The sequence below is a fragment of the Cupressus sempervirens genome, chromosome 11, assembly GCF_028749045.1.
Source record: "Cupressus sempervirens isolate cs-2001-9-10 chromosome 11, ASM2874904v1, whole genome shotgun sequence".
Taxonomy (NCBI): Eukaryota; Viridiplantae; Streptophyta; class Pinopsida; order Cupressales; family Cupressaceae; genus Cupressus; species Cupressus sempervirens.
This window is the reverse complement of record NC_143128.1, coordinates 542380290-542407141: the sequence shown is the minus strand read 5'-3', so window position 1 is coordinate 542407141 and position 26852 is coordinate 542380290. Positions and strand designations below refer to the sequence as shown.

Below are 26852 nucleotides of genomic sequence, written 5' to 3'. Positions count from 1 at the left end.
TATTTTTATAATGAGAAAACATATTTTCAGCTGATAGTTACCTTGTGTAATGTTTCTATTTTAAGGTTTTATAAACCCAGAAATTTGATTGTGAGTAGAACTGAAATCAAAGCAATTTAGATGTATAGTTAAACATGAATAGCAACATTGTTATTGACCATCTGTTCAAACATTGATTGAATCTGATTGTGGAGAAAACTGTCAGTGGTGTTTAAATTTTGTTATGAAGTATTCTAATACAGTTATAATGTTTGAAATGAATTAGAATCATCTTACTTTAAAAGTTATACTCTGTTATTTATTGGGTATCAAAACTATTCTCTGTTTACTATTGATATGGAAAGTTGATTTCAAATAAAGTATCGGTTATGATATATGTTAATGAAATTCATTTTAAAACAAGAATATCATTTGTACTTTGATCTTACTATCTTGTCATTCCGAAGGATAAATATAGATTGTTATGACAGCAGGGTTAAATGGTATAGTTCTAAGATCGGTAAATATCATTAAACTGATGTGTCAGTTTAGTTATATTTACGAGATCTTAATATTATAGTATTTGTTTCTGTTGTTATAATGGTCTAAGTTCTACTTCTGAAATTTGGCAACAGAAAATGAGTTTCGAATAGATGAAGAATGTAGTGTTATGTTGTATACTAATATGAGATCCATTGCATATGCATTCTTAGATATATGTTTGATGTGTATTTTAAGGATAGCTGTAATGATCGTATATCGGGGTGGCTGAATTTGGTTAATCCTATTCAGTTATTTAATTCAGTGAAAACGTTTAAATGAACTGGGTGGGTTAATTACATACTAAAAGATAATTGGCTTTACCTATGACTTAAACCTAAAGGGTTAAGTATGGAGAACAAGGCAAACCTCTATTCTGTCATTGACAAGTATAATAGAGGGTTTCGTTATGTGTTGACTATGAGCATACCATACATGGATGCAGAATCTTAGTGCCATAACGATGACACCTCAGTATATATATGATTCATTTACTGCATATTCTTAGTGCAAGTTTAATTTTGCATTGATAAGTAGATGTATACTTCTTGCATATTAATTTTAGAATTGCACTATGTTAAGTGGATCAGATATCGGCATTATGAATATGGGTATGTTTATTCTAACATGTATGCAGGTGGATTACGCTTTTCAACTCAGTGTGTACTGAGCCCTCTTTGTGTTGTGTTGCAATTCTGTGTGTTTTCAGGTGCTTCAAGTTGATTATCAGGTAGCTAAGGAATATTGTTGAAGTTTCTTTTAGAACAGGAATTGTTCTTGAAGGGTCCATATGTTGGACATAGACGTTTAAGAATGATATCATACTTCATTATTGTACTGAACTCAATATGTATTAGTATCTTAATGGAAATGTATTTGGATGACATCTTCTTTTATTTTGAGGTTCTCGGATTGAGAGTGGCTCTATCGTTGTACTTGTACTTGTATTAAGTTGTTTAAAAAAAAAATTTGTTACGTTCATTGTACTTGTTCTTTGTTTCTATATTATTGCTTATATTGTAGCATTACACTTTCCCTTCGGCGCATTATCAGATGTCACCAATTCACACCACACAGCATTGTTCTAGCTGAGTTTGGCGCTCACCCTTTCAAATTAGGGACCATTTTTTATTTAGTTTGGCTTCTTCACCGGCTCCAGAGCTTTGTTGATTCCACTGACGATCATCACAGATAATCCTACTTGGCTTACTATTTTTCTATGGAGATTGCAGGTTTAGACTCTAGTCACAAGTATCGTTGTTGGTATAACCAAGTCTCTGCTCTCTTGGGCTTGATTGGTATTAGCTTGGATCATCTTCCCCCCTTCCAGTTTTCTCTGGACGCTCCAGCCCATCTTCTTCCACCTCAGTAGGAGTTAAATGAACATGTTAGACTTGACATCTACAAATAGTATGTTATCACGACTTGGAAGATTCCCCTAGGTGGGCTCTGTCCGTGCATGGCCTTTTATGCTAAGCACTTTCTTGATATCTAGGATAGGATCATCTTACGTCCTTGGTACCTCACTCGTCATTGGACTCATGCTCTTTGCATCTCCTTGGGATCTTTCAAGTTGGGATCTCACCGGCTACGTATTCAAACTGATCACCAAATTGGTAGGGAGCACAGGATATGTCGGCTTTGTCACCTTGGGGAGGTCAAGACCGAGTAACACTTTATTTTTCATCGTCCCATTTACTATGAGATCCAAGGGTGATTCTACTATTTTTTCATAGTGTTGGTCCCTTCCCTCATTCTTCAAATATGTTGACCAGCACTGTCTTGCACTATACCTTCAAGAGACCATGCAGCTTCACAAGCACACTATACAGCTCCAGCTTTGCTCGACGTCAACCCCTATGCAACTCATCAACTCTTTCTTCAGTCCTACAATTCCTGCCTAAGGATCACATCGGCCTCTCTGAACTATCTCGATTCACACCAAATTTGAGACCCCACAGAGATTACAATCGGCAACGTCCCTCTAGTAGACCTTAGAGGCAACCTTCCAGAGTATCTGATTATCCTAATGTCCACCTTTCCATTCTAGACTACTTCTCGCTTGTGAGAAGTTCTTAGTTGTTGTTATTTCTTTTTCTTGGTTCTTTTATTGTTTTTCTTTCATGCTCTTTCTGCAAACACCGTTTGGTGCTCCCCTTGTTGGTGTTTGCCATTTTTATTGTTTCCAGTCCCTTAGACCCTCGTTGGTCTCTTGTTGGACATTAATAAATTTATCTTATCTTATAGCTTGTGAGTACAATGGTGTGATGGCAATATCATATAGCCTTTGTTATCACTCAAAACAGGACTTTGGACTAGTGTCTAGATGGAGCACGAAAGCATGTTTTAGACTTGTGTGGTTACATGGATGGTTGTGATGACGTGGTTTCATCGTTTTGACTCCTTAAATGTTGATGTTGTGGACTCTAGACAGATCTTTGACAAGTTGGAGAATGTTGGGATTATGGTGTCTCAACCTTAAGTCGTAGTATGTTAAATTATTTAATTAATTGATCTATCCAATGTTATTAACATCATAATTTGCCATTCACTTTGTGGGACCTCTTGGTGAGCTAGCATCCTACATGGTAGGTGATACGATGACTTATTTTTTATATTCTAGGAAGTTAGCATCCGCTTGGAAGATGCTAAATGTGGGACATATTTTCCAATTTATGTGGATAGATTTGGCAATTCCCTATATTGATTATAGAGTCTTGGTTTGCAATTTCTATTATTATTTATAGAGTATTGTCATATTTTCCAATTTGAAGTGGAAATAGGTTTGGTAATTTCCCATATTGATCATAGACTCTTGGTTTAACGTTTATTTTAGTGTTTACCTTTAACAAGTGGGGTAAGAAAGGTTTCTATTTCTAGTCATTATATTTCTATGTAGTACTTATATTGCATTTGGTAAGGGACTTTTATGGATGAGATAGATGGTGATGCCTTGGAAGTTGCTATGGGCTATGTGCCATGGAATTAGCAAGTTGTTATCATTATGACATAACTTGTCTCTTAGGTGTTGAAGATAGTTTTGGAAAATTTAGACATCTCTTTGTGTTGACCTCTATATATATATGTTGATCCCTTTGCTAATTTAGAAGAGGGGAAAGGAGTTCATTTCACAAGGGTTGCACTTTTGAATATTCTCCAAGATGGAGCAAAATGCAAATCCCCAAGCAAAGGTTTAGAGCCTAAAAATGTATTGTAACTTATTCTTGAGTAATACATTGGCTCAATGGTTTCAGGTGTAGGCAGTTTTTACCTAAAAGGGTTTTCGCCACATATATCTATCTCTTTTTTGTCTCATTCTTCTAGTTTCATGATTCTATAGTATTAGGTCTATATGTTGTAATGTTGTTGACATTTCTCATATCCATAATTTATAATCACTTTCCTCTAAGATTTTAATTGGGAAATTAATTATGCATGTTTTGACTTTTATGGCACGGTGCAAGTATTAGTTTGCAAGAAGCTATTAAAGAAATTATTAGGCATTGGATGTGCATATTAATCTCAAATGACTTTCTAGGATGCCCAACTTTCCTTTACATATGACTCATTATATTGAAATTATTGTGCATACTTGTTGCTTAGTCACAACAACACATAAACTATGCCATATCATCTAAGACAAGCCTCCATCTAGGAATTAGTGAGTGATGGTACTTGTTGGAAACACATCAAATATTGGTTGCTAAGGAAAATATAAAAGGTAATCTTGTAATTCACATTGTGATTGAGAAATTCCTCATTGAGTATACGAAAGGAGACAAGAAGGTGCTTAGTGAAAACTAAAATAATATGATATGACATTGATTCCGTTCATGGAAGTGACATAACAAATGGTGTTTGGAGTGCTTTAGATAGTTGTACTTCAGAGCCTATTGATATTGACTATAGATGCATGAAGAGACAATTAATCATGGTTCACTAATAGCTTTTGTAATCACAAGGGGTTTTATGTTCTTGATTATAGCAAATGTTTCTACTTTGAGACATTCTATTGCTGCAACCATTTTCTTTGCTATGAATGGACAAACATTAGTTAGATGTATATTACAATAGCATGTGTACATTAGAACCATCTTTAGTCAAAGCTTTAGCACTAATGTGATCGTATCAATTTGTGGTACATGTTATTCTACAATGCTTGTTGGTGTAATTAGCTCATGATGCCTACCTTATGTGAGCAATGATAATCCAATGACATCTTAGTTTTTTGTTATTGAAGATAAAGATTACTTGTTACCATAGAGAAAGATCTTTTAGTATTTAAATGAGTTTCCAGTTACAATTTATCTATTTGGATAAATGACCCTTGGGTGCGAAAATTCAATCACCTTTGCTACATAGTGTTAAATCTTAATGGTTTTAGTTATGAGGTAAGATCATTGATGCAATGTCCCATACCAGATTTTTAATACATGTGCAAAGATTTGTGACTTTCTAATCACAAGGATCCTAAGATGGACAAAGTAGGAACTTATTGTGACTAATCTCGTGATAATACAAAAATCTAAAAGTTTGATGCTATTGGTGGCTAATACAAAAAAGAGATCAATTTTGGTGGTTAAGTTTTCTGAATCCTTACAGATATCAAAATAAGATATATTATTTAGAGGAGAACCACACAAAATACAACAGTAAAATTGATAAATTATCAGTGTTCAAACTCATTATTTTTTAATTAATGACCAGTAAGACCCTTTTAATAAATATTTATATATTTACCCAACAAGAATTAAGCTATGTTGAGAATGGTTTAGATGATAAATTGCAATATTAAGTGAGACTCCACTAATAAAGTATGAAACTCTATTTAATAAAGCACCATGGTAAATATAATAGAATTATACTATTAGATTGTGTGTGAAGAAATAGAGGGATAGAGAAATCATTTTCAAGGATAACTGAGCTTAATGAAGGCTTGATGCATAAATGGCCATTAAATTTATGGTATGGATTCTTTCTTCCCCATTCACTTCAATACAACCCCCTTGCTGCATTGCAATAATGCCTCTATGTGTTCGTCCTAGCTGCTTTGCACTTATGCCTCTCTAAGGGGAGGGAAGGAGCGAGGGTGGGAGGCAGGGAGGTCATTTCAAAGGACAACTAAACTGAATGAAAATCTGATGCATGTGTCCATTAAATTTATGTTGGGGAGGTTTTTTTAGTCCATTCACTTCAATAAAATCACCTTTCTCTCATTGCAATTATGCCTATTGCCTATAGGCTTAGATACTGATTCTCTCCCACAAACATCGGGTGCTGATGCTGGTGCATTAGGATGCGCTGGAGCTTTTGGATGCTGCACTGGTGCGTCCAGGAAGCATGCCCAGCAACTGTGGATGTGCTTGGGATGCTTCCAAGAGCACCCAAACAACACCTGGGCATATTTGGAGAGCACCCTTGACTTTTTCAATGCCCAGTCACTTAAATGACTTTTAAAAGCATGTGTTAATTCATTTTTTTAATTCTATTTTTGCTCATTTTTGCTCCTATACCCTAAAACAGCCCTAAAAGAGATCATTCATTGGTCATTCTTCTCATTTTGTTTGCAGCTGGGCTCTCTTCTTATTTCAATTTGAACCATCAATGGTGAAGTATCATGGTATGGAATGGTTTATTTTTGTATATTTCTTGCATTTCTTTGCATACATAAGTTAGAAAGTGTATGTGTGTGTGTGTGTGTGTGTGTGTGTGTGTGTAGTTGGACACACCCAAACGCATCCAAAAAACCCCCAAAAGAAAATCGTGCATCCGTGCATCAGCACCCTGCACCCGCATTAGCATCAGAACTAGCATCGGTAACTTAGCCTATAGGCATAATGAAGAATATCCTAATCAGCACAATTCAAGACCTCTTTCCTACTAAAATTGTTGACTTTAATAGGCCAAATACAAATAGTGTATGGAAAACCTGATTTAGTAACAAATAACACTAGAATCTGTGATCATATGACCTCTAGGGGATGAAAACTGGAACGGGTTACAGCCACATTGTAAGAAGAGTGATTTGTATTGCAAGCAAGGATTAGTCACACTCCTTTTCAGGCCAGGTAGTGATGATATATTGAAATTTCCAAAATTCAAGCATCCCAATCTCTTCAACCAAATCTTTTTCACATTAACATTGTTTGTGATTATGAAGGAAAACTTCAGGGATAACCTTTCCAAAACTAAATTTTATAATTTGATTTAGTTTTTGGAAATAATCTATAAGCAGCTCATGTCATCCACAACATTTTCATAGCAAGAAAAATGAGAAGCCTTGAATTTACTTTGTATCTCCGGGTGTTTCTTTAAGCATGCAAGTTTACTATTATATTAATGTTAAGGATGAAATATAAGAATTTTATCCATGAATACAATGGCAACCAAAACAACTCAGAGATGCTAAAATATATTCTATGATTTAAAATACAATTATGAAATTACTACAGCTCCTTGCCTTTAAATTTGGCAAACATTATACACTTTTGGCTTATACCAAAATGTGAAAATTGAAAGGTTATTTCATTAGAGGATTATATATGAAAAAAAACATATGCAAGACCTTGCTTTCTCTCCTATTTGATGCATCTGCTGCTATAGATTCGAGAATTATTATCAGTAGATAAATCAAAAGGATGGTACGAGTCTGCAATAAAGCCAGAGAATATTAAGTGTGAAGAGCTAAGTTGTTAGAAGAAAAATTAGAGTTTTAATATTTACTGCAGAATACTCAATACAAGGTCACAGAATCAATCCACAAAGGTTAAAACTGTAAGTACACGAATTGAAAGCTTTCATTAATGTTATCAATGCAAATCCAATACAGTAAAAGATATCTTCGCATCAAGTATTTAGGAGTCTACATTAAGAAACTATGAATAAACAAACACATAAATGTCTTATTGATTTTCTGTTTACAGAAATTTCATCTGTGTGATTTAAAGCACTTGACATTTTTTTCTTACTGTGTACAAGATTTAAATTCTACCCAATCATGCTCACATGATAGTAAGTCCCTGAAAATTTGCATACATTCCTTTAACAATTTTAGAACGCTTCCAGATTGTATTACCTATACAGTCATGTCTCATAACAGTGGTAAAACGTAAGTCTGCCCTTCAAGTTCAGATACATTCCACCATGACAACTGAACTTTGACCTCTCCAATAGCACAACTGGCTAAATCTGCTATTGAAAAATATAAGAAGATATGGCTTTCCAACTATCCAGACTTCCCCTACTATTCAGAAATGAAACTTAAAATCAATTTGTTTATACAGATTGAAATCTTGCTATATGAATTTGGCCCAGGACTGACTGACTTTTGCTTTCCTGTCTGGGATATTTTTCAAAAAGAAACTTTAGAAACTAACTCCTTCAATATCTTAGTTTGTAAACTCTTGCTAATAACATAAAACAATCAAATTGCAATATTGTCATTCAATAAGCATAGAATTTGATGATTTGACTTCTCTTCGTGACACCAGTAGCTTAGACTCCTCTTTACATGATCTCTAATAGATGACAGCAATTATATGTCAGCATGCAACCTTAGAATACTACAGGATGTAAATAATGATAACCATTTCAATTTTTGGGCCTTTCTTGTTTATTAGACACATGAGCAATACTTAGCATCTTACAACTCCTTGCAAATTAAACACTATCTTGGTTAACCATACACAACTAGCACCCTACACTAGAAATGTCTTCAGACACATTAACACCATTTTAAAACCATGTGAAGAAGGCAACATATACAAAGATGGACGTGAGATTAAAATTGTTATTGAAATTTTCAACTTTAAAATTCTTCATATCAATGTGAATTAAAGTGTTGGTCTGTATGAATTCTTTAGTTCTGAATCTCCTATAATTTAAATTGCCATTATAACATGCCAGGAAATCCAACTCAATGAATCATGCGAATCTATCCATCCTTGATCACCTAAACATCTTTCCTATTTATTGCCAATATACCATAATATTATACTTTCAACCTTAGATACTGATTCTCTCCCAGAAACAACAGGTGCTGATGCTGGTGCGTTAGGATGCGCTGGAGCTTTTGGATGTTGCACTGGTGCGTCCAGGAAGCATGCCCAGCAACTGTGGATGTGCTCAGGATGCTCCCAAGAGCACACAGACAGAACCCAGATAGCACCCGGGCACATCTGAAGAGCACCCTTGACTTTTTCAACGCCCAGTCACTTAAGTGACTTTAAAAAGCATGTTTAATGGATTTTTTTAATTCTATTTTTGCTCCTTTTTGCTGATACACCTTAAAACGGCCCTAAAAGAGATAATTTATTGCCCATTCTTCTCTTTTTGTTTGCAGCTGGGCTCTCTTCTTATTTCAATTCGAACTATCAATGGTGAAGTGTCATCCTATGGAATGGATTATTTTTGTATGTTTCTTGCATTTCTTTGCATACGTAAGTTATTGTGTGTGTGTGTGTGTGTGTGTGTATTTGGACGCACCCAAATGCATCCAAAATTGCCCCCCAACCCCCCCCACAAAAAAAAAAAATGCACGCATCCGTACATCAACACCCCACACCCACATTAGCATCAGAACTAGCATCGGTAACTTAGTTCAACCACTATTTAAGTTTTAAACATATTCAACATTGCATGGTTAAGAAAGATGTTGACTATGACACACGTACAACTCCAAACTAATCAAACACTCTCCACACTAAGTATAATGTCTCTCTGACTCTCGACCCAGATGAAAAATAGAATGAGATATATGAAAGGCTTTCATCTAACTCCAACAATTTTGGCTATCACTTATGTAAGTCTCAACAGGCTTGTAGAACAATAAATATACACATATAAAAGCTGAAAAAAGAGATTATACATTCCAATGGGTAGTACTCGTGTGTAAAACATCTGACCTATCTCTTCAAGTTTATATCAAATAATTGCAGGTCCACACATTCTGTACTTAATTTTCAACAGTGTCTAAATGCTTTTGTCTAGTAGGTTCACTTTTATGTAATCAAACACTCAAAAGACGATTACATTTTACAAATCATAGCATAGTGGGATATTTGACAGTTGAAAAGTAGATGCCTGAATATTTCGTCAGTAGCATAATGGTTGTCTACTCATACTGCATTATATCTTGACTACCACTTTTTTTTCATGATGTGGCTATCCTTTCTTGTTCCCCTAAAAGGTTATGAAGATGGTTGATGCTTTATTTAGCTTTTGCAAACATAGCCAGCCACTGGTTAACCTTCACAGTGCTTGGATAATCATTGTCAATATCTCAAAAGTGCACCTTTGCAAGGATTGTGTCTTGCTCTATCTTGGAGCATTGAAACTTTAAAATACATTTTGAGAAAATCTCGTCAAAATGCCTCCACCCAACAGTCATTAAACCTACAGTACTTGATGACACAGACATTTCAGATCCCATCTTAATTTACACTGACTGGACAACTGTGGTTCAAATATTTAAACTTGGTAAGCCAAAATTTTGACTCAGGCTTGGGAATCAAATATTTAAAAAAATACATAAGTGAATAATAAATTTAGAAAACTCATAGGTATTTTTTGTTAGTTTTTGATACAAAATGGCACACTGCATGTCAACATTATATACAATACTATGATTGATCGGCTGTCATCATCATAAATATTACATATCCGTAAAATGTATTTTTACAATTTTATCCATTGACAAACGTTCCTCAATGGTGATGCCCACTAGACAGTAAAGAGTCCTCCTGAGCAACAATAGCATCATCAAGCATATCATGGTCACCATTTAATGGAACCCCTCCTATCACTTGTGCCTCCACTTGCCCATACTTCAACATCTATTGCCCATTATGTTGCTTCACCCTCAAAATCAGCTATCTCCTTTGCAAAGAATGAATTCCACATCTCAGCAATCCAGTCTGAATATAGATCGATGCCATTCAAGTTTTCCCTCAACCTCTTTGAGATGAAGACGGAAGCTCTATCGCACAAAATCAAGGTTAGTAAGGTGCTTTCGGATCAACCTATTGTTTTTCTTCGTATGAATGACCTAAAACATGCTACAAATGCACCCACACCAAGAAGCACCATAATTGAAGAACTTGGACTTGGCAATAACTTAGTGAGCCCAAAACTTTTAAAAACTCTGAACTCAGCAAAAACCGGGGAAAAACTTGACAGTAACTCAACAATTTTATCGTACATTTTATATACATAAAGGTTCAAAAATATTCTTTAAAACACACATATTACTAAATTTGTTAAGCATATTACAAACTTCCATCATATACAAATCAAATTATAATTTAGAACTTACCATAGACCAAAAACAAGTTCAACTCTAAATGAGTCATAATGCCATTCCCCTAACCATGTCATATGTATAAGTTGTGCAGTTGTAGGCACACTCAAGAGTGGTCATATGTATAAGTGCAATTTGTGCAATAATATCCAAGTAGGCACACTCAACAGTGGTAACCCAATTTTCCATCACCCCTTCATTCTAATCAAGTTTTTCATTTTAGGTGAGGTGGTTTTTTTATAGTCCACGACACTATGCCATAGTTTTTGGGTTTACATACGGTGACAGTGATATGGGACTACCTCATACTCTTTTCCGAGAGGTGCTTGGCACTACGAACGAGGCGTACATACCCTACCCCCAGTGGGATTTTATAGATTCCAAAATATATTGGGGATTTGGGAGTCGAGATCCCAACGAGGTTGAGGAGTAGTGCTTCTCATGGGGGTCTAGGGGCAACACACCCTACGGGATTAAGGTTTGGGAACAATGCCCCAACAAGTTTGAGGTGCAGCCCCCTTGTCAGGATTCGAGGGCAACACCTACAATGAGGTCAAGGTACAGCCATGAAAATCGTGGTTTTTATACTGCAAAATAGAAAAAAGAAATAACCAATTATATGTTGGACAACTTTTTTATACAAAACTTGGGATTTATTTGCATTTACTTGAGAGTTTTATAGGAAAACATTGTCATGAGTTCTTCAAAAACTCGTTGCTGAGTTTTCCAAAAAATTCATTGACAAGTTTTTGAGTTAGTAACTTGTCTATCATTTTGACTCATGAGAACTCCCAAGTTTTGTTAGTCTTTTGCAAGTTTCGCAAAACTGAGAAGTACTGATGCATTGGCACAATGATGCATGGTAAGGCTGAAGAGTTGGTGTTCTTGCACCTAATCTTCCCACCAAAAATCCTCAAGGGCAACATTTATAACTTTGTAACTAACTCAATATACTACAACGACACTTATCAAACAAATATACTGTCTAAGAAAGGATTAGCTAAATTTAAAGTAGTCATGTTTTATCTTTGCATGTTGGGTCATTGTTCTTTGAAAGCATGGAGCTAAAGTAAACAATCTCCCTTAAAAACAATTCTACCACATGAACAACATCATTAATCTTTGTAAAAGGAATTAAATATCTCATTTTCGAGAACTTGTCAACTACCGCAAAAATAGAATCATGCCCTCTTTGAGGCCTTGGTAGACCAAGAACAAAGTGCATACCAATATCCTCTTATGGCTTCTCTAGTACATGTAATGGCTGATATAACTATGTATTTTGCATGGTTCTTTTGCCATCTAACATATTGTACAATTTTGTACAAGCTTTTTAACATCTTGATGCAATTTTGACCAATAATGCTCACTAACCAAAGCAATAGTTTTATCTCAACTAAATTGTCCAGCTAATCCTCCATATGCTTCTCTTAGATTAGATTCTCCCTCGTGGAACTCTTTGGAATGCATAACTGGCTACCTTTGAATAACATACCATCTTGGATTATAATTTCCAACCATCTGGTCCTATTTAGAGTAACAAATATTTCACATGCTCTCCAAGCTTCAACATACTCAAGATCCTCAGGATACAAACTCTTGAGTTCCTTGAACCCAACAACTTTGACCTCCATCTTTGTCAATAAATTTTGCCTCCTCAAGGCATCTACAACAGACTTTCCACTACTGTGTTTCAAAGCAAAAGTGTAACTCTACAAATACTCTGCCCATTTTTAAAGTTTTTTATTCAACTTTCCTTGGTTATTCAAATATTGTAAAGCTTGATGATTAGTAAACAAAATAAACTCTTTGGGCAAGATAATGTCACCACTTCCTCAACGCTTGAAATACAACATAAAACTCTTGATCATAAAACAAATATTTTCTCTTGGCATTGTTCAATTTTTCACTAAAATAAGCAATGGATTTACCTTCCTACTCAAAACAACTCCAGTAACATTGCCACTAGCATCACGGTCTACTTGAAATACCTTATTAAATTTTGGAAGTGCAAAAACAAGTTGTTATGTGACTTTTCTTTTCAAAAGAATCAAAATTCTTCGTTACTCTTGTAGTCCACTTTAACTCTTTTTGATCGCCCTCTCATTGTTTTGGTTAGGGGTCCACATATACTACTGAAATTTTTGATAAACTTTCTATAAAAGCTAGCCAAACCATGAAAAGATCTTACTTCAATAGCACTCTGTGGAGTAGGCCATTCAAGGAAAGCCTTCACTTTCTCTGGGTCCATTTTAAGACCATTTGATAAGATAACAAATCCTAGGTACACGAACTCCATAAAATTGTACTTCTCCAAATTAATCAACATTTTTATCCCAACAGACTCTCAAAGACCCCACGAATATGCATTTTATGTTCTCCCAATGTCTTACTAAATCAAAATATTATCCAAGTAAACAATATACCACTTGTTCAAAAATCTTTCAATACCTTGTTCATGAGCCACATGAATGTGTTCGATGCATTGGTTAGCTCAAAGGGCATGACTAACCACTTATTAATGCCCTCCTTTGTCTACCAGGTTGTCCATTCATCTCCTTCTCTAATCCAAATTTGGTGATATCCAATCTTCATATCTATTTTTTTGAAGGACTCAACTCCACTCAAATAATTCATAATGTCATCCATCCTTGGCAAATAAAACTTATATTTGATAGTAATCTTATTGGTAATCCAAAAATTTGAACACATCCTCCATTCTCCATTTCTCTTTAGTGTTAATACTGTTGGTACAGCACAAGAACTTAAACTCTCTCAAATCAACCCCATTCACAATAATTATTGGACCTATTTGTCCATCTCTTCACTCTGATAGAGTTATTCTATGGGTTGTCTTATTTGGCAAACTAACTCCAAGAATCAAGTCCATTTGATGACGAACCTTTCTTGCTGGTGGTAATCCATCAAGTACATTATCAAATATGATGTCCTCAATCTCATCCAACAAATCTGCCGCTTCCACACGTATATCTACTCCCTCCTTAACGACTTTTGGAAATAAAGTAAAACATATATGCTCATGTTTCATGTCTTTTAGAAACTTTATTTCATCAACTAGACATATAATTCCATTACCACATACCTTTTCCTCTATTTCCTTTAATGACTTCAACTTGAATCAAACTCCATCTTTTGTCAAAGAATAAGTATTTGTATACCCATCATGTACTGCAAGATGATCAAATTAAAATGGTGTCCTTAACAATAGATGACAAACATCCATAACCATAATATCACACAATACCTCATTAATAGTTTCAAATTTTGAAATTTCCTAAAAGATGTTCATTGACCAAAGCCCCGTGATCCTTCGCAACCAACCAATCCAGTAAGACTTCAAATGCTTTCTTCTCTCTAACTTCAATTTATTAACCATTTTCTTTGAGACAAGATTATTGGTACTACCTCCATCAATAATAACATTGTATACTTTATCATTACACTTACATTTTACGTGAAACAAATTATTCCTTTACTCAAGGTCCTTCTCCCCATTTAGCAAATCTCGTTTGGTAACAAGGAATTCTCCTCTTTCAGCATCTTCAAAATGTGATGACTCGGAATCTTCATCTACAAGTGCAACTCGTGCATTGTTGTTTGGCATTTTATTTGTCCTCCCTTGAAGTTGAGGGAAATTTGCAAACTCTATGTCCTCCACATTTGAAACACGTTCAACGAAAACCTCCTCTTCCAAGTCCTCATCGTCTTCCTTTTCCTCTCTGATTTTTGTTATTTTAATTGTGAGGAAGATGAGAGTTATTTTCCCTCTGATTTTGACTACTACTAGAGTCACCATTATTTTCCTATCTTCATTCCGACCTCTATTGGACCGTCCCTCATCTAGTTTTTTTTCTCTCAAACTTCTTATTCAATTTCTTCTCCCTTTAAAGCAAATTGATATGCATCTTCATGGTAGACATTCTTACCATTTTCAACTCTTCTAGAATACTGGGCCTCAGCCCATTTATGTAATAGGCAAACTTTTCCTTGTTGATTTCAGAATGATCTGTTCAAAGGACTTGATAAAACTCTTTTGTGCATTCCTAGAAAGATCTTCTTGTTTGCTTCAACCCTTGTATTTTCTTACCTAAATCAAGCTGATAGTCAATAAGAATGAACTGTCTCTTCAATTTTTCCACCATTTGATCCAATCTTGTTATCTTCTCTCTTGCCCTTCTATTTCTCTCCAAGTAAACTTCTCCCACCAAATTTTAACATGACCTTCCAGCTTGGCCTTTGTGAATCTGGCCCTCTCAAGAACTTCTACTTCTTCATACTCAAAATTCTCTGAGTTGGGCACCTTGACAGAAATTTAAGTGAATTTTTATTCAGTTTGTTTCCATTGAAAGATTTAAGTGAATTTAAAGTGTGTTGGGCAGCTTAACAACAATTTGGTCTTTTTTTTCAGTAGCAGTTCTCTTGTTGGTGTTTCCATAAGAAGCTTTCAAATCTGAGTTTAAAAGGGTAGTAGATATTTGAAAAGGCAATTGTTGTATGTCAACATTTCACTTTGAGATAGAAATATTAAGTGCAAGCTTCTTGTTTTGTTGTTTTATATATTGTCAATGGTATTGCAACTGGGTATGGAGTTTGTTGAGTAACATGGATCGGTTCTGCAAATGTAATTATATTGCCATGTTATAAATGCAGATTTGAGGACTCATAAATAAGAGAGGAAGGAAACATGTCTCATGAAGAGACATGTCTCTATAATTAATCATCATTTAGTTAGTATAACCATATGTATAATATATTTATATATACATATACATATACATACATATACATATATACATACATACATATATATATATATATATATATATATATATATATATATATATATATATATATAAGAATATTTATCTAATGATAAAAATTTACCATCAATAATGAATCTTACAATTATATCAATTTGACAGTAACTACAAACTTAACACTCCCTCTTAGTTAGGAAGGATTGATAAAGAACATATTATGTTCTTGAGTATACGAAGAAATATCATCTCAGTATGATATTCCTAGAATGGTATATTTAAGGATATCAACATAAACCCATCAGCACACACATATATATATTACATATATTATATATGAAATTGGCTACGATTCACAATGAGGCTAAATTTCTCAACACTTCTTTTAGCAAAACGGGAAAATTAAGTAATTTCTATAACTTTAACATAAGTTTAAACACCACTTTAAGTGTGGTCTACAATAAATTTAAGTTATGGTGTTCGGCAAGATCCAGCCCGAAGAACCATAACATCTTTCATGGTGTCCGGCAAAATCCAGCTCGAAATACCATGATAGTACTTGCTCCAACACATTTTGGTGTTAGAAGATAGGTATACTATTGATAAGATCGTCACCTTTCAATAGTTACCTTCTATTCGTTATCATAACTTCTGGCACTCTGGGACAACAACTTAATGTAGTCTATTATGATAATAGGTCCAGCTATTGATAAGATCATCACCTTTCAATAGCTCCCCTCTAAATATATACATCAATGAAAGATCGTCATCTTTCATGACATAATCACAACAACATCATGTGATAACTCACATGATATCTACCATGGACCAAGATAGAGGGTGGAACAAAGGGTTTTCACCTCATACTTCTCTCTCATAGAGGAGAGCGCATTATAAAGAATTTCTCTTAAAAATTCTCCTCATAATAAGATATCATCCACAAAGGATTGCATCTCAAAATTTCTCCCTCTAAACATCAATCCTGGGAAGTCAGGTCCTCTAGTTACTTCCTCAAAAAAAACCTCTTCACCCAAGGATGGTTGTCAAACTCACTCTAAATCTGATATCAATTTTCTAATTTTCTGGTGATAAGTCATCATTTCCTCATGATATACGTAGGAGTAAGTTCGTCAACATCATGCAATTACCCACATGTATTTCTAGACTCCCTCTGCATATCAATCTTTTAAGCTCCTATGTTGCCTTCGAAGAAGTGTCATACTCCATCTTAATGTAGAAGAATCTCATAATCTCAATCATCAAAGATGAGAGCCTTATCATCTTGATCATCAAGGTCTTTGGAGTTACTATCATTACGTTGAGTCTGCACAATATCTAGTAGCATGTGTAAAGTACCAACTTTTTTTCCTATAAGAACATCCTCAAGCATAAAGGAAAATATCAAGGCAAATAACCTTTATAGTATGTATAGAAATTACAAATAAGAGAGACTACAAAGAGAAGGTAAATGTAAAAGATAAGAATACTTATTTGCACATGAAGATTTAGAAATTGTTTTCTTAGATTATTTCAGAATGGAACATCTCCTCTCTAAATAAGGTTCAAGTGGGAATGAAACATTGACTATTATTCGCCCCACAATGTAAAATTTCCACTCATTCCTCTTTTGTTGAACAATTTTGTATTAAATATAAAAAATTCCTAAGTTCCAACTTTCTCTTTTTAGCCATTGAAGGTCCAAACATTTATTTAGTTTAAAAGTAGAAGCGAACATCTCCTTCCATTTTATCAAACTCATCCACAATACACCAATATCTTGATTAAGTACGATTGTGCTACATGAATGACTAGTAACATCATTTAGAAGTCATCACTTCCTCATGATGTACATAGGGGGTAGGCCCATTAAAATCACATGATCACGATGTATGAATCATGGTCCTCTTGACAATGGCAATTTATTGATCACTAGAGAAATCCACCTCAACATTGTTTGCTCCCTCTTGATCAATAAGACTGAGATCACTGAAGATTAGCTAAATAGCATCCTTAGTCTTCTCCATCTCTTTCAAGGTTACATGAAATATCAACCTCCCTTTGATTCTCAATCTCCCTCTTTTCCTATAATAACATTCTCGGAGGAAAAAATCAAGGCACGTAGCTCTTATAAAAAATATAAGAGAGAGAGACTACATTAATAGCTAAATAAAATACTCAAGGATAAATACTTAACTGTACATATATATATCCTTTTATATAGTCTTTCATACCATTAGACATTAATATTGTAATCAAAACAATTATTTATTACTTTTAATGTCCCCTTCTATTAGGTCGGCTTAGAATGATCCTCCAAAGGATATGAGATTCACTAGAAGTTGAAACTTAATTTAATTAATTGTATCTAAACCAAGTTGTAAATATCATCAGTAAGTTCTATTAGAAATTCCAAATAACATCCATTTTCTACATTTATCACATCGCATAAGGGATGGTAGGTTCACAACTACTCGAGGTTGGACACGACCTATGTGGAGCTCTCTTACCCCAACATGGGTGCTTTACTCTTCCCCTTATGCACACTCCCTATCCACTACATAATCGATGCAATGCTTCTTATAGACTTATCCGTCGTTTACTAATAGTATTAATTATTAGATTCCTTGCAAGAGAACAATGTATAATCACATTAAAAATAACCATTTTAATAATGCATATTTAGACTCAATTTGATTGTTATAATGATATTTCATAACAATATTATAAACTTTTATAATATTGTGGATTAGTTTATTAGAACATGACAACTCTCAATAATAATCTAATCCTTCATCTCTTTATAAAATAAATAACCTAATTATGAAATGGAATAACAAACATATAGAATTTAAATGCTCTTCCTCATACCTTGTAACTTCCGCGAGTGAGGTTACTCTTCACAATATATAATAGAGGGTCAAATATTCCTCATACCTTTTCATATATACTTGATCTTGGATCCCATTGTATTTGTATTTACACATCACCCCTATCTTATTCACCTAATCTTTTCGGGAGTTATGTATTATTTCTTGCCAATGCATGAGAATTCATCAATAATCCATAATCATTATTCTATTCGCTCAGTAAGGAATTCACTCATTTATGTTTAATCTCCTTTTCGAATATGCTTTTCATCTTGTATTTGCCATTGTGGCAATATGAATAATATTTTATTCCTGTTTGTCAATATAATAGCCCCTTGATGTTGATATAATAATCCACTTGTGTCGATTTAAGAGATCAGCTTCTCATCCCTAGATTGATCTTTCTTCCAAGATGAACTTTGTCAAAAGGCTACATAGAAGCATACCTCGGTCACATGATGAAGGGGGAGATAGTTTTCAGTCTCATATCAAGATCCTGTGCTTGCTTGTTAATCCACTTGTGTCGATTTAAGAGATCAGCTTCTCATCCCTAGATTGATCTTTCTTCCAAGATGAACTTTGTCAAAAGGCTACATAGAAGCATACCTCGGTCACATGATGAAGGGGGAGATAGTTTTCAGTCTCATATCAAGATCCTGTGCTTGCTTGTTCCTGGAAGTCGTTGTCTAGAATAGACTCATCGAACATAGATTCTACGATAACATATATCCTTTGTTCTATAAACATTATGATTTATGGGGTAGAAGCGATGGTAACATTGGCTAACATAGAGTAAATAGAAGCTCACTATGGAGATTGTGACTCATCTATGCATCATTCTTCTTAATAAGAAGCCAAATGATACATCTGTTGTAGCCCATCCAATTTACAAGTGACAAATACCATATAATATGAGAGTATTGATGTTCTAAAAGATACAAATGTCATTCGAAAGCTTTCCCATTGTTTCTTTATTGGGCATATGGAGGGCCGATATCTTAAACCCTAGATAGGGTCCACCTTATATTATCATGATTTTCCTTTATACAGGCACGTTAGTATCTCGTTGTCCTTATTCGATGTCAAGTCAAGGTATAATCCTCTCTAATTTCTCGTGATCCCCTTCTGTTAGACTCGATTGGGATTGAGCCTTCTTGATATTTTTCACTTACCTTATACACTAGTCACATCAATGGTCATGGGGTTTTATAGAATACATCAGCAGCTATGTAGGGTTCAACAAATTTTACTTGGTCGTGGTTGCAGTAATATCCCCTTGTCTAATTTTTCATCCACATGTCTCGAGCAAGACACAACTACAAGCACCTGTCTGTCCTTGTCGACATAATTAGTATTATGCCCTTTCTCCTCGGACCACTTGTGATTTGTCCGCGTGTCTTTAGTACCGAGCACTGCTTGTTTAATATATGTTTCCCTCCACATCAACAAATTCTCCAATGCTAAAATTCTCAATGGTTTTTTTTTCATTGAAAGAATGTGATCCTCATCAAGCTTGTTGTTTACCGTACTGGTAAAGAAATCAACGCATACAGACAATGGAATAGAATAGCAGAATTATATTCGCATATGCCCAACATACATTATGCTTGATAAGATGAATAATAGAAGATGATCATTTTCAATGATCCCAGACGGGATATAAATACTATCCGTCGAACCTTCCCAAAGGAGTCTGTCGGCCACAAACATTATGTCCGCCACAAACTATTTACCCGTCGGCTAGAAAATACAAAACATCGACGACAATCATTCCGTCAACTACAGAAACACCGCTAGGACCATCCAGTCGGCTGACACCATCCCCCCCAAAAAGAACAGTCATCTCCAGACGACTAACAAAATTAGGAGACAACTTATAGACAACAAAAGAAATACTAGAGAGAAGGGGGCGTCTCAGAAGAGTGTTGCTGGCGACGCAACTCATACACCTGCTCTGTTCTGATGCAGAGATCTGTCTGAATCTGAGAATTAACCTCGACAGCTTCCTTTAGAAGAAGCACAGCATCCATAGCCTGCCTCCTAGCTAACTGCATCTCGTGCTCTGTCGCATCCTTATCTCAGACAGCCGCTTCTGTACCTTGCCTAGCCACGTCCCTCTCCTACACCACTGCTGCCATATCTGCCAGTAGTGCTGCCCGCTCTACGGCCCATGCTGCCTACTGGTCGACCAAATCGGCGGCTAGCTTCTCTCTACCCTCTCTCTCCGCTGCCAATGATCTCTCTACTACAACCCTGTCCGCCTTCACACGTCGACGAGCATAGTAAACATCCTTGTACAATCCCACAATCTCATGTACCAGCTTCATCATAGGGGTGTCACTGGATCCCAACTCCGGCTCAGTAGCCCAATCTGCCAACATCTCAGCTGTCTCCACTGCCGGCCAACCCCTATCTACAAAACAAGTCTGAAATCGTCGAGGACAAACCTCATGAATATACGCTCGAATCAAATGCCACTCTCTTCGCCGAGTCAAAGCCTGAATTGCCACATCGTGTCCCTTCTTCAACGCAGACTTCATAGTCCTGAGGTAATCTCGGCACCTGTCCTCATCCGACCCGTAATCCTCCTTGGCGAAGTCCTCCAATGACCATTCCGCATCACTCTTCTCCTTATCAACAGGAGCCATGCCCACATCCGGTGCCGCCTCCTCTGCTCTTGGCGCAACCACGGCATGTGGCATTCCCTCCTCCTGCAACTGAGGCTTTGGTACTGCCGGTGATGTTCCTGAACGCCTAGGAGACTGAATGGACGGACCCTGCTTGGCCAGAGTGAGTCGGAACTGCTGCCTCAAAAACACACTAGCTCTATCCATCACCTCCGGTTGGTCTGACTGTGCGAGCTCCATGTTCTCCTCCGGTACTGGCTGGGCTAACAAAGATGACGAAACAATGACAACTGCATCACAATCAATCACATCCAACCGAACCTGAGGTTCAGGCTCCGACGGTGGCAACTGTGCTCTCTGTGAGACTGCAATGGTAACAACATCTAGTTGTGAAACTTGCTCCGCTGGCAACTGGAACCACCTCCGCTACAACCATCGACAATATCTTGGCGACTGTCCGAGGGACAACATCTGTCGCTATCTGTGGGAGAACTTCTGTCACTGTCCGTGGGACCATCTCCGTCATTATCCGTGGGACATCGGCCTCCACTGGAGGAGTCATGAGGACCAGGGCATGGCGCTGGCCAAACGGCGCAATGACTGTTGAAAAGGTAGTCAAATGCGCCGAAGTTGACAGTTGAGGAGGGGCAAAGAATGTGGGCCCACTACCCGCTGCCTCACCGCCAACTTCTGCCGAAGTGCTCTCTTCTTCGTCCACGGACTCAACCCCATCACTCACCGAAGTGCCCTCCCGTCCGCTAGCTGTCTCTCCAGAAGCATCCAGTCCACGGAGTACTTTCTTGTGGCTTGCTATTGATCCTCCTGTATCCAAGTGGCGCCAATAGAATATGGGAGGCTCCCCATCTGCCAACTTGCCCCTTGGAGGAGCCTCAAAATCATCCAGTGGAATCTGGCTAGCTGCAACCTCTAGAAACAGCCCGATGGCATGGTGCGGCATAAAAAATGTTCGCTGCTGAAGGGTCATAAATTCCTCCATCCTGTCAGTCAGCCAGGACTGAGGCCCAATCATATACCACTCCCTGCATGATACCATTCATAAACACAACCTGCGGCAAAGCTATATCTGAAGCTCGAGTGGCACCTGTCAACCTGCTCTTGATGACGTCCATGATACACCGCCAGTGACCCTCCCGAATAAAGTCCCTACGAAGCCCTCTGCACTTTGACCCCTGAACCGCTGCCTCCCTCTCCACGGGTGTAAGGTCCCGGCACACTAGATCTATCCAATGCTCCTTCCATTCCCGTGAGAGTTTATGGTTCTTGATTTCCACTTTCCTCTCTTCGGGGCCAGGCATGCCGAAGACCCTAGTGAAATCTCTAGGTTTAAAGGACACCGTCATCTGCTGCTTCCTATACAGGAATGTACTTGTTCTGCTCCGGGCGCTATATGTCTTTATCATGGTGCGCAATACTGATTCGAACAACCGGATGGAGAAGATGGGAATCTGGATGGCCCAATGTACCTGTGCCCATATCAAAATCTGTTTAATCTGGTCTACCTCCAGGGTCTCCTGCCACCACCTCCTGCATTCGCTTCCACTAAGACTCTCGAACTGGATGGTGAGATACGTGAGTTCCTCCTTAGTCTTCTGCCTCTTGCTACTAGAACTCGAGGGGCCTGCAACACGAATCCCCGATGCCAACACTCTTTGAGTTTTTTTCCATGTTTGCCGTTATGTTTCAAACAAATACAAACTTGAAATCCAACCCTCGTGGTATTTGACAATATTGTAAGCATCTTGTTGTATTGTTTTAAATATTGTCAATAGCATTGCAACTGGTTATGCAATTAAAGATCAGTGGCTTGCAACCTAGTCTTCTAATCTGTTTAGGTTATTCAATTAAGAGCTCTGTCATATTTGATTTCTCCAAAATTAACTCTTTCATTTATGCAAAATATTTTATGTTCCAAACAAATACAAACTTGTAACTGTGCAATCCCAACCCTCACAGTACTTGACAATAAGCTTAAGGGAAGGACAGCAAGAACTAGGGTTAAATGGAAGCAAATTTTTAAAAGGAAACCTAGCTTGAATGTATATGCACAAAAAGTCATGTGATTTCTCAAATTAAAATTTGTGATTTTCATGCAAAAAACTACACAATTTTCTATTATCTTAGCTCTGATTTTCATTTTTAATAACTCTATGGTCCAGCATAAAGAAAATGGCTAACCTTACAAGGAGATACGGTGCACTTTTCAAAAAGAAAATTCATTATTCAAGGCTATGTGTTTTTTCTCTAACCTGGCTGCAAACTCTTCCAATTTCCTCTCTGCAACACCAAGAAAAATTTCTAATCCCAAGAAATTGTTGTCCTGAATTTTCGTAGATAAGATAAGTTTATAAACGTCGCAACTATGATACACTAGTTAAAACTTCAAAATGTGGATGCATAAAAGTTAAACCAAATCTACAGATAATTACAGCTGAAAATCAATTTTTCATTCCTTCAAAAAAATTACAAGGAAACCTCTAATAAAAAGTTGTCCATCTCAAAGATCCACAGAAATTCACCATATCTTTCATTCCTCTATCTTGCTCCTATCTTTACAAGGTAGATGCAAAACTCTACAAGCACTCACGAGCCAAACTCTAAATTAGTGTTCCAAGGGGATGCCTCATCCCCTCCCCCCGGCCCACCTCCAAAGAAGCCCAACAATCCATAAATGGAGACATTTCTAAGACATGGGGACTTAGGGGAACATCTGCCACAACAACACCACCTCTTTCACCTCCATCAAGATGCCACTAGGTTGCTTGCAATATGGCACATGCCATTACATATTGATCACGACCTTTAACTTTGTGAAAACTAGTTTTTCTTTCATGGGGCACTAGTAGAGATGTTATATTACAGATTTTGCCTTTAAGATTTCAATTGAACTCATTTTGTATTATCAACGCCCCAGGCCACCATTGCTCAACTGCCATCTGCCATCATCTCCTCATCATCCCCAAATTGAGGCCCTTGACCCCCCATCTCCAAATCTGTCATGTCCCCATTTAAGATAGAACTTAATAATAATTAGGTAATACAAAATTATTAAATAAATAATGATTATAAAATCATATTAAATATATAAAAAATGAAATAATATTTAAATATATATAATCTATTATCAATAAAATAATTTAGTATAAGATTTGAAACAATTAAATAATATTAAAATTCCAATAAATAAATAGATAAAATTAAATACAAGAGAGAATATTGTAGAAAGTATGTTACCTTTCTAAATATGATTTAATAATAAATGATAATAAACATAAAAAAAATAAATAAATAGATAATATAATATGGGATTATATAAATTACCTAATCTAAGGAAAACTCAAGAGATATGCAATGAAGACATGAGATTCTTCAAATTAAGATATAAAAGGGAAGAGAGTTCACTTTGAAGAGGGGGAAGAAGAGGAGAAGAGAGGAGTTAAAGAAGGCTTAATGGAAGGGGAAAATAATGAGAAGAATAAAAGGGACTTTTTCAAAAAGTTGAAATCATGAAAGGATGCGATTCTTCAGAAGGATTGTAATTATGAATGATTATTACTCTTCGAAAATGTTATAAATATTAAGTGTTGTGACTTTTTTAAAAGATTATGGTTATGAATGGTTGTGACTTTTTAGAAGGACATCGATGAAAATAAAATAGGATCTATAAATTACCATTGCATAAGAAACAAATAAGGAGAACTTATAAGTTATGGCTATGGAATAAAAGATAATTTAGATTGGAACATTCCAAAATGGAATAAGATAGAATGGTATTGGTCCATATAAGTAAAATCTGATCCCATTAAAGGGAAACGTAGGGGATTTGATAACAAATCTTGTAGGCTTTAAAGAAGATGGCTAACTAATCGAGGGTTGTTTTGCTGAATACAAGGGGTTCTCCTAGAGGGTTATGAAACCTGACTTAAATAACAATTTCAAGGAAGAAGGCAGAGTAATCGAGGACCGCTCTCCAGGACACATGGATCCTCACAGAGGGTTAGGAAGCCTGATTTAAAGGAATCCTTAAAGTGTAAGGTAAAAACAGGTTAATATCTAAATATTAATTAGTATAATTAAATTTAATATTTTTTTACTAATGGATCTTTTTTGGTTGATCACATTGAAAAAACAACTTCGAAGGGGGGACTTTAGAAGGGGGATATTACAACATCCTCCCATCAAAAAACTCTATATAACTATGGCTTTTCAAGAACTCTTCAATGGATCTTTTTTATCAAACATTGAAACTTTCAAGGGTTTCAAGCATTGTTGGGATGCAACTAAGCATAATTGTGGCGATTTTCAGAAAAAGAGCAACTTAGGGCATTGATGGAACCTGACAGAGCTGATTGTTTAGCAAACTTTTCCCACTCTTAATTTTTTAGTATTAGTCATCTAGTATTGTTATGGTAATCCTTGTTACCACCATTTGAAAGTGCCCATCAAATATGTTTAGACCTTTGTAATTCGACATTTTTCAAGGTTGACACATGTTAGTCCAACATTACATGATCAAATAAGTTTGGTTATAATAATTTAAAAGAGTGGTGATGACGTCTAAATCAAGATTCATAGAGGTCAAAGTGATAAAACTGTGGAAATGATATTCCTCATGAAAGTCTATGAAGTTTTGAGGGGCTTAATATGTACTTGGTGGCAAAGGCTCTACCCCTTGACCATGCCTTGTATTGCGACAAGGAACACGCCAAGGGTACTACCCCCAAACACCACAAGAGCACTACCCCCCAACTCTGTTGAGGGCTTTGTCCCTAGATAGGGGCACTACCCCTTGACCTCACTAGGGGTTTTCCATTAAACCCACAAGTTTTTGAAGAATATTATTTTTTAAAATTTATATTTTCAAATGTTTGATAGAGTTGCTGAGTTATTGCCAGGTTTTTCCTTGAGTTTTAAAAAAAATTAAGCTTCCCTAGTTTATTGTTGGGTCTGATTTTTTCAACAATGCTTTATTCTACTCAACTTAAAATCTAATCTTTAAAAAGCTCCTTATTCTCCTTATCTCTTACAAGATATTGGAGTTCAAAGATAAGTCTAAATCATTAATGTATATCTTCACTTTATTAAAATTATTTAGGTAAATAGAAGACCTGCACTTTTATCCTCAAAAGAGAAATACAATTTGAATAACTTGAACCATTTTCTGGCACATTCACACTAGATCTATGCAAAAGTTCCTATCTGTGCTAAAAACTCAACAACTTTAATGAGATATTTTATTAAGATTCAAATGCATAATTTTTGAGTCATTCTCATTGATTCACATTTCATGAGTAAAAGTTCACAACAGCCTGTCTCTCGTGAGTATCAAAGGTTCATTGCACTCACTGCCTTTGGGAAGTCACCTATCCTAGTTAGCCGATAGGCTATTTCTGGTAGGGACCCCCCATCAGAATCCTCATGTCTCATGCCAGTTCTGCACAATTTTGATGCTGATTTTTCCTTTGGCGTTGCCAGGAAAGATCCACTACTAATTTGCATAAGACAAATGTAAGTTTTGTTTCTGCGACAGGCAACCTGATCATGAGTTTGAGAAATGGAGATTTCAGCCCAATGACTCTGACATACCAGGGTGAGACCATTCTATAAAATCCAATTTCCTATTACTGGGGTTTTCAATAACGATCTGCACATGGAAATCTTAGATACAGTTTAGTATCAAAATGCTATTGTATTAAAGGGTTTTTTAACTTAGATTGAATCCAATATCTTGGGTGGAACTTTTAAT

General features: G+C 36.1%; 1 protein-coding gene across 4 annotated transcripts in view; it reads right to left on the bottom strand.

Moving 5' to 3' along the window:
• Nucleotides 1–6922: 6922 nt before the first annotated feature.
• The window catches only part of LOC149530775 (uncharacterized), a 35775-nt gene continuing 15845 nt past the window's right edge, over nucleotides 6923–26852 (bottom strand). For 2 of the 4 annotated variants that reach the window (XM_089810464.1, XM_089810460.1), the window contains exon 4: nucleotides 6923–7168. The gene's annotated coding sequence lies outside the window, so the exon portion shown is untranslated. Of the gene's footprint in view, nucleotides 7169–7559; nucleotides 7708–10034; nucleotides 10496–26852 lie in introns of those variants that run through there. The other 2 variants (XM_089810463.1, XM_089810461.1) reach the window with 2 other exon arrangements.